This window comes from Lucilia sericata, unplaced genomic scaffold (assembly GCF_015586225.1).
Source record: "Lucilia sericata isolate MDLA Ls3-8-SP2 unplaced genomic scaffold, ASM1558622v1 Contig001068F_arrow, whole genome shotgun sequence".
NCBI classification, from domain to species: Eukaryota; Metazoa; Arthropoda; class Insecta; order Diptera; family Calliphoridae; genus Lucilia; species Lucilia sericata.
In genome coordinates this window covers 117,347-135,734 of record NW_023995045.1, presented here as the reverse complement: position 1 = coordinate 135,734, position 18,388 = coordinate 117,347, and the positions used below count along the sequence as shown (strand labels likewise).

The 18,388-nt window shown below is 31.5% G+C and overlaps 1 protein-coding gene across 1 annotated transcript in view; it reads left to right on the top strand.

The window, feature by feature from the left end:
- The first annotated feature begins 797 nt into the window (after positions 1 to 797).
- LOC119609857 overlaps positions 798 to 18,388 on the top strand; it is a 130,122-nt gene continuing 112,531 nt past the window's right edge. Inside the window, exon 1 of the mRNA XM_037964843.1 lies at positions 798 to 1,875. The gene's annotated coding sequence lies outside the window, so the exon portion shown is untranslated. The remainder of the gene's footprint in view (positions 1,876 to 18,388) is intronic.

Here is an 18,388-nt window from a genome sequence, read left to right as displayed (position 1 = left end):
TTTAATACATAATGATTTCTTTTAGTTTATAATGGTGGTAAATCGGGTTTTTAGTAAAAGTCCGAGTTTTTATTGAAATTTTTTAGAAAATTTTATATTTTTGCAAAATTGAATTTTTATGGATGTTAAGTTATTAAATGAATTTTAATAAAATATGTTTTTTATTCAATATTTGGAGTTCAAGTAAATTTTGGAAAAAATTGTGTTTTAGTGAAAAATCTGATTTTTAATAGATTGGGGTTTTATTGAAATTAAAATATTTTGGGAACTTCTAATGAAAACCATATTTTAAGGGAAAATCGAATTTTAGAGAAAAATCTAAGTTGAATGACAAATTTATTTGTATGAAAATCTGTTTTTTTTGGGTTTTATATTTTGACTTAAATATAATGTTTCGTGAACAACATTTATAAGGATCTTTACCTTTTTACCCATTTTCAGAAAATCACTTTTTTGTCAACCAGTTGTATTTTAACAAATTTCGGAATTAAGACAAAAAATAACTTAAAAACTTTACTATAAAAAATAATCTACATTTTTAACATACTACTTACTCAAGTAGGGTATCATATAGTCGGCCATGCCCAACTATATATATTAACTTGTTTTTTTCCTGAAAAATTTGGAATTTTTAATAAATTTTCTGTTTTTAATAATTTAATATTTTGTCACTATTAATCACAATTTCCCAACTCTGTGACAGTGTTGTAAAGTGCGTATTGTGCTGCTCATGCTCTCTTGTTTTCAACGGTTTTGTTGTCTCTCTCTCTCTTAACTTAGTGCGGTACTAAAGTACTACTAAAACATGTTAATAGGAAAAAACAGCTGTTAACAAATATTAAATAAAATCTAGTTAGTGTTTAGTGGAAACTGAAAATTAATTCAAACGATAAATTAAAATTTAAATTATAATATAAAAATAACAACTACAAAAAAGTGTTCAAACAAAAAAGAACTTTAATATACGTTATTTGGCCCTTAAAATTTAAAAGAAAATGAAGTAAAAGCAAAGACAAGTAATAATGACAGACAGACAGACACACACAGCTAGTCAGTTGTCAAATTAGTAAAGTACAAAAATTTCATTCTCTCTTTTACAGTAAAGAGAGCACTCCTTTTTTGTCTGTTTTCTTTTGTGGCTTTATTTTTAGTTAGTAGCCGTGTAATATTGTGGTAGTTGTTGGTTATTGTCTGTCTGCCTGCCTGCCTGTATAGCTCTGGCTGCATTTACTTTCCAACTTGATTACCAACCAAACCAATTCAATTGCGAGTTGTGCGTGCTCCAACAACTACGTTTTGGTCTTTTGTGCGCGTAGTTTTTGACGAACAAAATTTATTTTTTAATATATGAATACGAGACACAAGCTAAAAAGGAAGCAAATAAGAAAAAGAAGTGAATTTTAATTAAAAACATCGGCTACTAAATTATAAAAAATTCCTTTAGTGTAAAGTGTAATTGCAAGGAATTTTAAGAATACTATAAAAGAATATGGTATTGGCTTAAAAGAATTAAATTTTAAGAAAAAAAAAAGTGTTGTCTAAAAATACTAAAACTTCAGCTAAAAGAAACAACTACAAGAAGCAGAAAATAAAGTTGAAAGAAAAATTTTAAGTGAAATTTTGTAAAAGAATACTTTTTTAGAAAAAGGCCATATCAATTTTGCAGTTTAAAGTTTTAAAATAGATTTGCTGTTTAAAGTTTCCAAGGAAAATTGTTGTAATTCTGGACGCATTAGAAGAGACATATTTATTTACACAAACACACACAATAAATAGATTCCCTTGCTGTTTTTGCCCTTCTAACACCCTGCTGTTCATATTTTCAACTTCTTTCACAAGTTTGGGGCCCATTCCATCATACACATAGAAAAAAAGGTAAGTAAGTGAAAAAAAAAAAGTAAATACATATGAAAAGTGTACAATGAAAATGCAAAAAAGAATAACAAAATAAATGAAAAAAAGCAGAGTCTGCATGTTTTAAAATAAACTGACAGATGGAGAGTACAAAAAAGTACAAAAAACATATACAACAAAAACAATAAATACACAAAAAAAAAAAAACTAAAATAATTTGTAGTAAAAAAGGTGTCTCGTGTTATAGTGTTGTGAAGTGTTAAAATATGTATAATACTTTTTTGCAAATAAACAACTTAATTAATTTTAATAAATATGCAAATTTTGCTAAAACATTATTAGAATTTATTCGTTTAAAAAACGCCATTATAAAACCATTTGATTAATTACTGTGTGTGAAAAACAAATGCAAAAAAACTAATCGTCTGTACGAAAATTATTGATTTTTTGCGTGCGCCGCATGTTTTTAGTGTTTTCCTCTCATGTTTTCTTTTTTACTTTTTATAAGTATTTTTTTTGTTGTTGTATATATAATACTCCCCGGTATTTACACTAAAATTGTTTTTGTATGTACTTTTTGTGTTTTTTTTTTTTTATTTGAACCGTACTCACTCACTTGATTTTGCCGTTTTGGCAAAAGGAGTTGTAGTATTTGTTGTAGTTGTATTAGGTATAAAATATCCGAAATGCCTGTGTGTATGCTTCGTTGTTGTTATTTTTGGCTTGCAACAGTGTGTGTGTGTGTATGTGCGTATGTTTGTGCAGCAAAGCAAATTCAATTTGAACAACACGGAAGTTCAAAAATGTTTATAATCTTTCTTCTTTTAATGTGGAATATGTGTGTACATTTTTGCGAGTTGGTTACCTTAAACCCAACAAACAATAAACTGTTATCCGAGATGTTTGCAGCGAGATAACTCCTCAAGCAAGTATTTCATTAAACGCAATTTAGCTTCAGAAACTAGTGCCTACACTAGTTTAGTTGGTAGTATTCTAATCTGTCTGTCCGAAGACTCTGGTAAAGTAGATGCTATAACGGCCTAAGTGTTTTTTTTCTGATTTGTAACATTATAGGTACATTCTCCTTTAAAACAAACTACTGTACTTCAGAAGCTCAAAAATGGAAACTTTGGAACATGGTTTGAATTCTTTTTACTCGAGAAACTCGTTTTTTAATATTTCAGAATAAGATTTGATTAAAAAAAAAAACTCTTTAAATTGTCATTGATTATAACCCATTGGTAAAAATTCACAGCTAGAACTTTTTTTGATTTATTCTTTCATTTATTCTAATTTGAATTTCAGAAAGTTTCTATTCTTCCTTCTATACTTTTCGAATTCACACCTGAAGACCTTCATTCATTCATTCATTCATTCACTCATTCTAATTAGACTTTCTTAGATGGTTTCGACTCTCCCTTATAAATGAAACCCTGCACATTCCAAATTCTCTGCTCTTAGAATGTTTTCTCGATCTTACTAATCTAGATGTGTCTCGAAACCAATTTCTTCTTAAATATCCATACACATATCAATCTCCCTTCTTTTAGAAGAAAAGTAAGAAATGGTTTCCGATATGATCCGATATACATTCCAATTTCTCTTCCTTTTGAAGTGAAACCAGGGCCAGTAACAAAAATGAGTTCAAAATTTGAAAACACGACTCCCTCGTGCTAATTTGAAGATATGTATTAGTACTTTATCGTCTGTCCTTAATCTCATATAGACTATCAGGTTTTTCCTATTCAATTTTTTATCACGAAAGAAAGGAAATTTGTCTCATTACGTGATCTTTTAGAGGACCTAGGAATGACGGATCAACTTTCTGCTACTCCTAACTTTCTAGAGTCTAAGCTACCAACTGGTTTTTAAGGTTTGTGAAAAGTGAAACCAAAGGTGGACTCGCCTTTTGCTAACCGAAGTGATTTGATAAAGTAATTCATACATTTCGGAAATTGTGGAATTGTGCGAAAATATCAGAAGAAAGCTGTGATCAAAATGAATATAAAAAGGCGTTAAATCCATAAAACTAACAAATAAAGCATGCAAGTGTCTTAGTTTACGAGATTGATCCTGAAAATCACTAATTAAAACAAAATAAAGTTCACTTTCAAATTAGGTATGTGAAAGATAGAAGTTCCTAATATTACAATTTTTCAAGAGAAGCATGAAAGTGATTATTATAAGGAAAAGGAGGGAGAAGTTGATCTATCTAAACCAAATCAAATGTTAAAGCTTCTTAGAAAAGTTAAAACTTCAAGTCTTTTTTAATGCCTAAGTTTGCTGGGTTATTTTTTTTTTAGTTATTTGTATTGTATTTGTCTACAGTCTATAGACGTGTGTATATCTGTAGTGTTGTCGAAATATAAACATTTTCCACACACTCATAAATAAATCTATAGACAAAATATAAAAGCACCCGCTATTTGCTATTAGATAAAATCACACTTTTAAGGTGACCAAAGAAGTACAAATGTATTATAAACAAATTTGACGATTTTTATTGCTATATAATTAAAGTTTAATAAAAAAGTATTAAAACTAAAAAAAAACTTTGATTTATTATAGAAGACACATAGAAAATTTGATTTGTAAAACAAATTTGAATCTTGAAGTGATAGTTCCTGTTTCAGATAAAGTGTTAAAACTATGCATATGTTTAGAGCTAGTCACTAGACTAGTTACCTGTTATTTACTTTTCCTTTAATACTCTAAAGTTATAATACTCAACTCTTCTCCAACATATGTATATGTATATATTTCCTAAAACCTGGCCTCCTTAATTAAAAAAAAACAACATCTAACATGTCTGTCTAACTTTTTAAAAAGTTCCTTTTTTGTTTGCCTTTTAGACACAAACCAACTCACAAACAGACACACGTTTTAACAAAATTAAATTTTGATTTTAACATGAAAAGAAAAACTCTTTCAGTTTTCCTATTTTCATCCATTATTTTGTAAAATTTACACTTGTATGGAGAAAATGTATCAAGTTTTCAGCTTTTCTAATAATTCTATCAAAGCATCCATCCATCCGTGTGCCAAGAGAGAAAATGTATTGTGCATGTGTAGTACTATTTACATAATACACTAACAATATTATATTGTTACTTAATGTAACATTATAAGCTGCTAATGTATTTGTATAATGTATATATAAAACTATATACTTACATATGTATGTAAGTATAACCAGCAGTTTTAAAAGGAGTAATTTAAAAAGATGTTTTTTCCAAATGTCTAACTCTTGATAATGCAGAGAGTAAGTTAATTGTCACGAACATAACTCTCCACCAGGGCATGTTTCCTTGATGAAAGGGCCACATCTTGGCGTATTGCAATCCCAGTACCTCTAGTCTGTCGGTGCTATAAACTGGTGATGTCACTTCACTCCTCGGCTAGTCCTTGGTATGATTTGACATGTGGTCTAACCAGAGAACCACATAATATGGTACTACGGGCGCCCAGTATCATATTATGCCCGCAGGACTTGTTCTGGCTGTTCAGTTGGTTATGGTTCCTGCGGGATCCACGTAGTGGCTGCGGGAAGAGTGAGTTGCGTTTAAAAGACTGATGTACGCTGAAATCTATATTTCGGGATAAGTTCGGTGCTGTTGCCGAATGACAACAGATATTCCACAGAGGATTGACTGTAGGACTAAGTGTTGGAAATTAGTTGGTGTTGTATATGCTAACCCGTATACCTAGAGTAAGTGTGTCGGAATGTTGGATGAATGAGAAGTGTTCTGGGTTCAATGGTGATGGATGAAAGGTATCTTATACAAGTGATACCATTGGATTGTCCTTCTTTTTCCAGGTATGTTCAGAGTGAACTCTGTTCATACCAGAATTACAACAGTGTATCACTGTGAGTAAGAACAAAGTATCGGCTTATTTCATGGATGCGTACTTCGGTCTACCGGTTACGTCTGTAGGTGCTGTTGCCGACTCAACAGGGGCCATCCCATCTGTGTGTTTGAAAAAGGAAGTGATGTTTTGCATTTCGGAAGTTAAGTAACGGGACTGCTATGGTCAGAGATTAGATAGCTCGAGCACTCGAGCAAAATGCACCTATACTGGGCCGGAAATTCCATACACATAAATTGCCACCTGCGTGTAAGAAGCGCAATGGGGCGGTGGTGCACTTCAACAGTCATGTTACAAACATACCTCTCCACCAGGGCATGTTCCTTGATGAACTTCCCCCATATTGATGTATTTGCAACCAAGGGGGATAGAGGTGCTATCAGTACCTCTAGTCTGCCGGGTCTATAAACTGGTGGTGTCAAATGTATCCTCGGTCTTTTCTTGGAATGATTTGAGCTGAGTTCGATTCAGAGAGTCATATGATCGGTAGCAGCAAAACCGTTAGTCCAGTCTACCGATTGTGGCCCTAGGCACTGTTGCCGATTAAACAGAGGTAATTCTATCTGTGTGGTTGTAAACGAAAGTGCTGATTTTGCAACTTAGAAGTTACGCAACGTTGCAACAATGGTCTAGAGATTAGATAGCTCGAGTACTTGAACAAAGTGCTGGTACAGCAGAACCATGTACAAGAATTGAAACAGAAAGCACTAGTGAGACGTCTATCAGCTAACCCAGTGGTTGTAAAAGTACCATCATGAAATAAGGCCGTCATGGGAGGTGTTCACGAAAAACACTTCGACAAAACATACGAGTTCCAAAACACAGAGAAGATGATGTCAATCGCCACTTATGCAACCCTATGCAATCTAGTAAAGTATTATTGTGGTCTGTGAAGGTTCCATTCCGAACTGCAGGGATGTTACTTGTAACTTACTACCACGCATTAAACACAACGAATCTTTCATACATACACTTATACATATGTATTTCCTCTTGATATACAATGTTATTTTGTATACATAAGGAATCTTATGTTGCACAATTTATGTTATGAAAGGACGCATGTTTCAAATATGTGTATATTGGACATTGTTGTTGTAGTTTTTTTTTTATTCTTCTTTTTCAACATCAGGAGCAGCAATAAGTGGATGATGTGTCTTCTTGTCTTGCCAATCGCCTCGCCTCGTCTGCTGTTACTACTTTCCACGCAATATGCGAGTGTCTGTTAAATACCATTCATTGTGTTCAAGTGACGGCTTTTATTTTATTACAGTTTTAGTTGTTGTTTTTTCCATTGGCCATTTTTTTTTAGCATTTTACACTTTGCCTTTATTCAGTGAGATGTGGTGAAACTATGCAAAAGATGAAACGGTTACAAGCTTTTAGGTTACCAAACCTTTGATCAAGTTTTTTCAGAAAGTCAAAGAAAGTTCAATATGCTTTCGATCTCTCTACATCTTTAAACGAAAGCTGTTTATTGAAGTTTAGTTTATAGGTATAGCGTCATTTCTTTGTTATATCGAGGTTTCTGGGTTTAATAACTGGACCCTGGATCACAGACGTGCAAGTCGTCTGGGTCCCTTCATCGAATTTTGTCCCAATTGCAATAAGAGGAAATGGGTTTCCAACTTCTTTGCGAAGGATGTCAAGGGTAATAGATTCCTTCAACCTTGGTGTTATGTTCGCAAGTTACCCAACGTCTGGATAATCTTCAGAGTGGACCCTGGATCACAGACGTGCAAGTCGTCTTGGTCTCTTCATCGAATTTTGTCCCAATTGCAATAAGAGGAAATGGGTTTCCAACTTCTTTGCGAAGGATGTCAAGGGTAATAGATTCCTTCAACCTTGGTGTTATGTTCGCCAGTTACCCAACATCTGGATAATCTTCAGAGTTGTAAGATGTATCCTTCTTCTCGATCGTTTACAATGATCGTATTGCCAAAATTATTAATGGTCGTTTTAAAGCGAGCTTTTACATCGCCTCGTTTTATTTGGAATCACATAGTCGGATAGACATAAACCGATAATTTCCCTACAAATCTTGTTTCACAAAGAATCGAATAAACAAAATGCAACAACACTAATTAGTAGCAGCCTAGTCCTTGTAAATGACTGGATAACTGGCTGCCCGGTTGGCAAGTTATCAAACAAAAACAATAATGATGATGATGATGACGACGACGTACAAACGAACCAACCAGTATGATGGTAATAAAATGATAAAAATTCTTTACACTGGATCTCTCGCTATCTAGCGTTCACTACACAGAACAGTTTAAATTCATTTTTCAGTTTCATGCTAAAATATTTTGCAATAAAACAAACTCATTTATGGTGGGCGTTTTACTATTTGTTTTTATTATATTCTTCAACATCATCATCATCATCATCGACTTCTTGTTCCTCTTCAATACGCGCTCTATAACAACTATAACTTGAGTGCTGCAGTTCAAAAAAAGTTGTTGTATGAAATAATGTTGGTCTCTTGGTCGTTCAAATGATTAAATATTGCCAGTGAATCGAATGCGTAGTTAAAGGCAAGTATGTATAAGGGAGAATTGTAAAAAGTACCAAAGTAAAATATTGTAAGCTGTTTGAAGTGCTCCTAAAGAACTTCTTCGGAACTAGTTCTGTGTCAGTTCTCTGTATTTTAGGAAAGTAAATGTGGGTGTATCAGGGGAACGGCCAATATTCTCAAAACTAGTTCTGTATCACTTCCCTTTGCTTTGGCAATATGAGAAGTACTTTTTATTGGTTACCAATATTGTACTTTCCTGCCCACATAGTTGCAAAGGGACTTTTTCAACTAATTTCACATCACTGCACTAAAGGTCCGTGTTCGGAGAAGAGTATTCAATAAATCTACATACATTATAAATTTATAGTAGCAATAGTTTTTTTTTGTTTTGCAGTTGTTGCTGTTGGTCTATTATGGTTTATGAATTTATTCAACCCGCAGAACAATGCAAATGTTTGTCCGTTGGACGACGGTTGGATGGATGGATGGTTGTTTTATCTGTCTGTCCGATCGTTTGTTGATTTTTATTTTATTTTTGTAATTTTTTTTTTCTTCGCTCTACGTGTGCCATACGCATTTAAAATCTTAATTGCTTTTGTTGTACATACATTATGTTTCTTATTGCTGTTCTGGCAACAAAATTTTGTTGCAATTTTTGTTTTATTTGCCTTATTTCTTTTGTTGTTTGTAATTTCATTTTGTCCTTTTTTTATGTGTACATTCCATCTACCGGTGTATTTACACTATTGTATTACATATGTCTGTCTGTCCGTCTGTCTACTGTTTGAGAGATTTCATCAATGACTACGACGATGTCGTACCATTTAGACAGACTTTGATGATGTTTGTTTTTACTCTTTTTATGTCGTTCTGTTTTGTTCTCCTGTCGTTTTATGCTTTGACAGACTATTTCAGTTTAAACTTGTGTATTTTTTGTGTTCTTAATTTATTTAAAGTGAATTTGTGATGTTGTGTGCTCAGATTTGTTCATACCCTACACCATTATAGTGGGAAATATCTTATCAGAGCTAGTTCTGAAAGTTTATAACACATTTATTGATGTACTTTCTAGTTCAGTTTCTAGTTCAGTTCTAGTTCAGTTCTAGTTCAGTTCTAGTTCAGTTCTAGTTTCAGTTCTAGTTCAGTTCTATTCATGTTCTAGTTCAGTTCTAGTTCAGTTCTAGTTCAGTTCTAGTTCAGTTCTAGTTCAGGTTCAGTTTCAGTTCTAAGTTCATTCTAGTCAGTTCTAGTTCTTCTAGTTCAGTTCTAGTTCAGTTCTAGTTCAGTTCTAGTTCAGTTCTAGTTCAGTTCTAGTTCAGTTCTAGTTCAGTTCTAGTTCAGTTCTAGTTCAGTTCTAGTTCAGTTCTAGTTCAGTTCTAGTTCAGTTCTAGTTCAGTTCTAGTTTCAGTTCTAGTTAGTTCTATTTCAGTTCTAGTTCAGTTCTAGTTCAGTTCTAGTTCATTTCTAGTTCAGTTCTAGTTTCAGTTCTATGTTCAGTTCTAGTTTCAGTTCTAGTTCAGTTCTAGTTCAGTTCTAGTTCAGTTCTAGTTTCAGTCTAGTTCGTTCTAGTCAGTTCTAGTTCAGTTCTAGTTCAGTTCTAGTTCAGTTCTAGTTCATTCTAGTTCAGTTCTAGTTCAGTTTCTAGTTCAGTTCTAGTTCAGTTCTAGTTCAGTTCTAGTTCAGTTCTAGTTCAGTTCTAGTTCAGTAGTTCAGTTCTAGTTCAGTTCTAGTTCAGTTCTAGTCGTTCTAGTTCAGTTCTAGTTCAGTTCTAGTTCAGTTCTAGTTCAGTTCTAGTTCAGTTCTAGTTCAGTTCTAGTTCAGTTCTAGTTCAGTTCTAGTTCAGTTCTAGTTCAGTTCTAGTTCAGTTCTAGTTCAGTTCTAGTTCAGTTCTAGTTCAGTTCTAGTTCAGTTCTAGTTCAGTTCTAGTTCAGTTCTAGTTCAGTTCTAGTTCAGTTCTAGTTTCAGTTCTAGTTCAGTTCTAGTTCAGTTCTAGTTCAGTTCTAGTTCAGTTCTAGTTCAGTTCTAGTTCAGTTCTAGTTCAGTTCTAGTTCAGTTCTAGTTCAGTTCTAGTTCAGTTCTAGTTCAGTTCTAGTTCAGTTCTAGTTCAGTTCTAGTTCAGTTCTAGTTCAGTTCTAGTTCAGTTCTAGTTCAGTTCTAGTTCAGTTCTAGTTCAGTTCTAGTTCAGTTCTAGTTCAGTTCTAGTTCAGTTCTAGTTCAGTTCTAGTTCAGTTCTAGTTCTAGTTCAGTTCTAGTTAAGTTCTAGTTCAGTTCTAGTTCAGTTCTATTTCAGTTCTAGTTCTAGTTCAGTTTTAGTTCAGTTCTAGTTCAGTTCTAGTTCATTTCTAGTTGATTTCTAGTTCATTTCTATTTCAGTTCTAGTTCAGTTCTAGTTCAGTTCTAGTTCAGTTCTAGAATATTTGTTAATACTCGTGAAGGGTTTCATATAGTCCTCTCGTCCTACTATCGTTGTGTTAAATATACGGATACGTACATATGTATGGATTTGTATCTGCATATGTTATATGCTGTATTTGTCAATTACTTACACCTCAATGGTTTCAAGGATTATAAATAAATTTACAACTTTGGGGTTTTTATTAATATTTTAGACATTTTAATGGGTGTGTTATCCGTTAGATGCCAGAGGGGAAGGAGAAAAGTGTAAATAAAATCTTATTTTAAGGTTAATTTTCTTTTTGTAATTTACATAAAATCTATAAATAATTTAATAATAATTTACTGCTTTAATAAAACAAATTTAAAACAAAAGCCAGACAATTTAAATTTATTGTAAAATAACTTTAGGTTCTTGTATATACAAAAGTTAATAGTGAATGTGAAATTTGTTATATCTCCCGTATTAAATAATTTCTTAGAGTGTAATAAACTCTTGAAAAACAAAAAATAAACAAAATTTGTCCTCACCTCACAACAAAACCCTTTTTTATTAAAATACCGCAATACCCACGCTTTTAGAATAAGTATTTAAAATTTTTATATTTAATTTATCAGAAAACCATCTAAACAATAAAAACTCTAAACCACAAATACACACACGTTCCTTAATAAATACATATATGTATTACAGACCACACTTGTTACAACACAAATTGCTGGTTAATCACTTTATTAATAAAAAATAAAAAAAAAACATTTCCAATAAAAAAGATCCCAATTTGAAATTTTATATATTTTTATTACTTTTAATCACAGTATGAGTGAGTACTTTACATTTGCATAATCATCTAAAATAGAACTTTATGCATCGTCTAAATAGTTTTTGTTTAATTTCTAAAATGAATAGGTCGAGAGGTTATTTCTAAGTCTAGATAATACAATCAAATATGTTTATGATTTGATTTTTATTTATTTTTTTTCTACATTTTTCCTTCAAGTGTTTACAGATTTTCTATTTACAATATTTCTACAATTGTGTATTTTTTTTGTAAATAAAGTGAAAATATACTTATTTATATAATAATGTAAAAGGTCGAAATATATAAATATTAAAATGCACTTTATTTAACCGGAAGTTTATATTTCATTTTAGAGTTTACATGTTTATGAAGGAGCGGGGCAGTACTCTCTAGTATTTACATAAAATATCTGATGTAAATAAATATTTAAACATATGTTTTTGTTGTTGTAATAAACTAATTTATTTATTTTATAATATTTTTTTAAGAAAGAAAGTCCATATCTAGTAAAGTTATTGTTTAGTTCTAGTTCAGTTCTAGTTCAGTTCTAGTTCAGTTCTAGTTCAGTTCTAGTTCAGTTCTAGTTCAGTTCTAGTTCAGTTCTAGTTCAGTTCTAGTTCAGTTCTAGTTCAGTTCTAGTTCAGTCTAGTTCAGTTCTAGTTCAGTTCTAGTTCAGTTTCTAGTTCAGTTCTAGTTCAGTTCTAGTTCAGTTCTAGTTCAGTTCTAGTTCAGTTCTAGTTCAGTTTCTAGTTCAGTTCTAGTTCAGTTCTAGTCAGTTCTAGTTCAGTTCTAGTTCAGTTCTAGTTCAGTTTCTAGTTCAGTTCTAGTTCAGTTCTAGTTCAGTTCTAGTTCAGTTCTAGTTCAGTTCTAGTTCAGTTCTAGTTCAGTTCTAGTTCAAGTTCTAGTTCAGTTCTAGTTCTAGTTCAGTTCTAGTTTAGTTCTAGTTCAGTTCAGTTCAGTTCTAGTTCTAGTTCAGTTCTAGTTCAGTTCTAGTTCAGTTCTAGTTCAGTTCTAGTTCAGTCTAGTTCAGTTATAGTTCAGTTCTAGTTCAGTTCTAGTTCAGTTCTAGTTCAGTTCTAGTTCAGTTCTAGTTCAGTTCTAGTTCAGTTCTAGTTCAGTTCTAGTTCAGTTCTAGTTCAGTTCTAGTTCAGTTCTAGTTCAGTTCTAGTTCAGTTCTAGTTCAGTTCTAGTTCAGTTCTAGTTCAGTTCTAGTTCAGTTCTAGTTCAGTTCTAGTTCAGTTCTAGTTCAGTTCTAGTTCAGTTCTAGTTCAGTTCTAGTTCAGTTCTAGTTCAGTTCTAGTTCAGTTCTAGTTCAGTTCTAGTTCAGTTCTAGTTCAGTTCTAGTTCAGTTCTAGTTCAGTTCTAGTTCAGTTCTAGTTCAGTTCTAGTTCAGTTCTAGTTCAGTTCTAGTTCAGTTCTAGTTCAGTTCTAGTTCAGTTTCTAGTTCAGTTCTAGTTCAGTTCTAGTTCAGTTCTAGTTCAGTTCTAGTTCAGTTCTAGTTCAGTTCTAGTTAGTTCTAGTTCAGTTCAGTTCTAGTTTAGTTCTAGTTCAGTTCAGTTCAGTTCTAGTTCAGTTCTAGTTCAGTTCTAGTTCAGTTCTAGTTCAGTTCTAGTTCAGTTCTAGTTCAGTTCTATTCAGTTCTAGTTCAGTTCTAGTTCAGTTTCTAGTAAGTTCTAGTTCCGTTCTGTTTCAGTTCTAGTTCAGTTTCTAGTTCAGTTCTAGTTCAGTTCTAGTTCAGTTCTAGTTCAGTTCTAGATTCAGTTCTAGTTCAGTTCTATTTCAGTTTCTAGTTCAAGTTTCTAGTTCCAGTTATAGTTCAGTTCTAGTTTCAGTTCTAGTTCAGTTAGTTCGTTAGAGTTGCAGTTTTACTTTAGTTATAAAAAACATAGTAAGTTTTTCAGAACATTAATTTGCAAACTATTACTCCTGTTAAATTCTGGCATTGGCATTCGAGATGGAATATGCTTTCATGTCGATCATTAATTCGGCTCCAGACTCTTATAACCTACGTCAAAAGCGAAGAACTTAATTGATTGTAACATTTATGAATATTTGTCTAAATTGCAACTTCGTAAGATACTCACTGTTAAGTTAATTAAATTAAACGCATGCAGAAAAACGCCGGTAAATTACAAAGTCACTTAGTAGCCATCGTTCATGGTAATCAAATTCAAATTAAAAAGAAATTATTAATTTTTAAACGTTAAGGTTGTTGTTTATACATATATTTACATATTTCTATCTGCATACACACAAGTATTTTATCTTTTCCATTTAAATAGCCACCTCAATACAGTAATTTTTATGTTGATTAAGCTGCCACAAGTGACCTGATAAATTTATAATAATACTTGTCGTCTGTCCGTCCGTCCTCTTGTCTGACTGACTGCATTCTAAGGTATTCATATGTAACTATGTAAATGAACAATAGAATATTTATATAAAAGAAAAATTACTAGAAATAAATTATGTATGTATGTAGATGTGTAGAGATGTAAGTGCATTTACAATAACAACATGCCACCACTTGTAAAGGGGGTATCAAGTAGTATTTCTAGCTATATATCTACTTATGTTGCATGTGTTTTTTTTTTTTGTATTTGTTTCAAAAGAACTATCTACAATAAAAAGTACTTTGGAATAGAAGAACACTGAAGAATGCAGCATAATTTCTCATTTCTAATAGAAAATAATGTACATTACAGCTGTACGTGTTGAGCATTTAATATGCAAAAGTATACAAGAAAAACAACAACAGAAAAAGATGCAACTTTAAATAGTTTATACGAATTTACCACTACACTGGCTTTTAAACAATAACAACTACAATAAGAAAATAAATACGAAAAAAAAAACGTTTAGAAGATATAAATCGTAAAAATAAAAGAAATCCAAGAAGAAAAAAATAAAATAAAGAATTACAGAAAAATCATGCCTAGAATGAGTCATGAAATTGTCTTAAATCTTAAAAAACCGACGAAACAAAAAGTGGCTTTGGAAGTAATGACTTGCTGGTTGCTGTTTATTTACTTCTCTCACCACTACATTTTCACCACTAACTACTTTTCTCTTTCCGTTTAAAGTTTTTCTTATTGTTGTCGTTGTTGCACTTAAGATACCGGTTTAAATATTTAATGGATCTTATGAGAAGATACTTTAACTTGGCTAAAGTTCATTGAGTTTTTTTTTGTCCATACACAGTTTAATGTTTTTATTTTTTTTTTTTCAAGTTTAAAGTTCGTTAATAAAATTTTTCATTTTAGGAAATAATGTTTAGTTTTGTTTAAGTTTTATGATTTTAGTTTTTAGTTAATTTGTTTAGTTTTGAAAGGAAAAGGTCTTACTTAATTTGTTATCAAACCTTAAGATTAATTTTTATTATTGATAAATTCATGTTCAACACATTTAGTTTTTATTGTATTTTGAATGTTTATGTTATCTTTACTAAAAGGGGGTATTTTTTAATAGTTTTTATGAAAAATGTTGTAGAATGCATGGAAAAGGTGTCGCGTCAAATTGGACATCTTCATTTTTCAAATTTCGTTTAATAAGTGTCAAAACATCGATCATGGTGATATTTGAGTTTTAGTTCAAGTTCTGTTCTAGTTGTGTTCTAGATGTGTTCTTGTTCTGTTCTAGTTTTGTTCTAGTTTTGTTCTAGTTCTGTTCTGTTCTAGTTTTGTTCTAGTTCTGTTCTGTTCTAGTTTTGTTCTAGTTCTGTTCTAGTTCTGTTTTAGTTCTGTTTTAGTTCTGTTTTAGTTCTGTTTAGTTCTGTTTAGTTCTGTTTTAGTTCTGTTCTAGTTCTGTTCTAGTTCTGTTCTAGTTCTGTTCTAGTTCTGTTCTAGTTCTGTTCTAGTTCTGTTCTAGTTCTGTTCTAGTTCTGTTCTAGTTCTGTTCTAGTTCTGTTCTAGTTCTGTTCTAGTTCTGTTCTAGTTCTGTTCTAGTTCTGTTCTAGTTCTGTTCTAGTTCTGTTCTAGTTCTGTTCTAGTTCTGTTCTAGTTCTGTTCTAGTTCTGTTCTAGTTCTGTTCTAGTTCTGTTCTAGTTCTGTTCTAGTTCTGTTCTAGTTCTGTTCTAGTTCTGTTCTAGTTCTGTTATAGTTCTGTTCTAGTTCTGTTCTAGTTCTGTTCTAGTTCTGTTCTAGTTCTGTTCTAGTTCTGTTCTAGTTCTGTTCTAGTTCTGTTCTAGTTCTGTTCTAGTTCTGTTCTAGTTCTGTTCTAGTTCTGTTCTAGTTCTGTTCTAGTTCTGTTCTAGTTCTGTTCTAGTTCTGTTCTAGTTCTGTTCTAGTTCTGTTCTAGTTCTGTTCTAGTTCTGTTCTAGTTCTGTTCTAGTTCTGTTCTAGTTCTGTTCTAGTTCTGTTCTAGTTCTGTTCTAGTTCTGTTCTAGTTCTGTTCTGATTCTGTTCTAGTTCTGTTCTAGTTCTGTTCTAGTTCTGTTCTAGTTCTGTTCTAGTTCTGTTCTAGTTCTGTTCTAGTTCTGTTCTAGTTCTGTTCTAGTTCTGTTCTAGTTCTGTTCTAGTTCTGTTCTAGTTCTGTTCTAGTTATGTTCTAGCTTCTGTTCTAGTTATGTTCTAGTTCTGTTCTAGTTCTGTTCTAGTTCTGTTCTAGTTCTGTGTGTTCTAGTTCTGTTCTAGTTCTGTTCTAGTTCTGTTCTAGTTCTGTTCTAGTTCTGTTCTAGTTCTGTTCTAGTTCTGTTCTAGTTCTGTTCTAGTTCTGTTCTAGTTCTGTTCTAGTTCTGTTCTAGTTCTGTTCTAGTTCTATTCTAGTTCTGTTCTAGTTTTGTTCTAGTTGTGTTCTAGTTCTGTTCTAGTCCTAGTTCTGTTCTAGTTCTGTTCTAGTTCTGTTCTAGTTCTGTTCTAGTTCTGTTCTAGTTCTGTTCTAGTTCTGTTCTAGTTCTGTTCTAGTTCTGTTCTAGTTCTGTTCTAGTTCTAGTTTTGTTCTAGTTCTGGTTTCCTTCATTTTGCGAAACTCCATGAAATGTTTTAAAAAATATTTGAATAAAATATTTTACTTTGGAATGGCTCGTTTCCTTTTTCTTTGAATAAATACTTAACAAAAAGTTTAGGAAACAAGAATTTGTTCCTTTTTCTCAACTGCGTTAAGTGGATAAGCCTTAGGCAATTTAATATGGTAAAAGTGTATTGAGTTTTTTTGTTAAATTATTTACTTGCTTTTAAGATTCATTGTAAATGGTTGATTGCTTAAATCCTTTAAATTTTTAATATGCTTATAGTGTAATGTGAAGGATTCAGTGAAACATTAAACTTGTCTAAACACACAACCAAGTAAACCATTTGACTCAAAGAGTGAGATAAAGACTTTCTTTGTAATAAAATAACTTTATGAAAGTAAAGTTTGAATATGGGAGAAGGTAAGACATTACTTACCTAACTACTCCCTAGAAGTGGTATTTGCAATAAGTAGAAATTGTTTAACGATTGTTTGTTGGACTGAGCATACGCATTGGAAATGTAATTTAAGGTACATACATAGTTTATCATATACATACATACGTATGTATGTATGTTTGAGCATAATGACAACATTAGTTTCCAGTACTATCTTTCAGCTACAGACAAATTCATTAGCCTGGGCTTAATTTAGATCTTTTTTTCCTCATCTAGTTTGTTTTTGTTTTGTCTCTAACAATTTATTTATTCATTTGTTTTAGAAATTAGTATAAAAAGTCAACAAAACAACTGATGAAACTAAAACAATAGTGAAATTGAAAAGTCAAGTGGCACGAGTGATGAGTTGAGAGTGTGTCTTGAAATTGTTTAAATAATGAAAATGACGATGATGATGCTGATGATGATTTTAATTGTAACAAAGTTGCACCATGTATGTCTATCATTCGTTTTTTTTTTTGGGGAGTCTATCTTTAAAACTCATTCATTGTTTTTTTCTCTTAAAAATAAAAGAAACAAATTAAATGTTTGTTATAAAAACAAACACTTGAGTTAAGATACGACACTCATATGTACTTAAAAAATTAGTGTAATTATTACAAATGAAAATAAGAAGAAGAAAAAGAAAACACTGTTAAGAAGACAAATTTTAAAGCTGCAAACTGACGTAACAAAAAAACTTTGTTTCAAAAATAAAAGAGAAAATATTTCCGCCTTAAATTTATTTTGGGTGCAGTTTTTTTGGAAGATGATGATGATGATGAGGCAACATAAACATTGTGAAATACTTTAATATGTTTGTTTTGTGGCAGTTAAATGTGAAATTGTTTTTAAACATTTTAAATAAAATTTTTCAAAAAATGGTTAAAAATATTGTTTTAATTTATAAAAGAACTGTTAAATCCTATGACTAATTGTCTGAAAATCTCAATTTTGAAAAATTTTTTCAACATATTTTCTAAACAAGTAAATTTTGTCTGTGTTTAATATAACAAAATGACTCAAATCTTAAATATTTATGAATTCAATGCGTAAAAATGCATTTTACCACAACAACAAGATTTTTTTTTACAAAAAATCACAATTTTTTTTTTGAAATATGTTGCAATATAACAAAAATCTTCTCTTGTTGGGTGTTATTAAAATAGACAAATATTGCATTATTTCTTTTTTTTTACAAGTTTAGAAAAATATACATGCAACACACCAAAATCCCTAATGGCAATTTATTATGTTTACAAAATAACAGCAACAACAACAAGAAAATAATGTTAAAAACAGATATAGATTTATAATACCCTGACCCTACACTACACACTACAACACTAACCAACCAAAAAACAGAAACGTTCAACGAACGATCAACTATAAAAGAAGCCACTAAACTAAAGGCTGTTTATGTGTGTGTTTTTTTTTATTTAAGAAAATAAACTGAAAAAATCATAAATAAAATATACTAAAAATTAAAATTGAAAATGACAAAAACATGCTTATAAAAACGTACACACAGCTACGCATGCAGGGCCGAAGCAGAGATGGAACTCCTA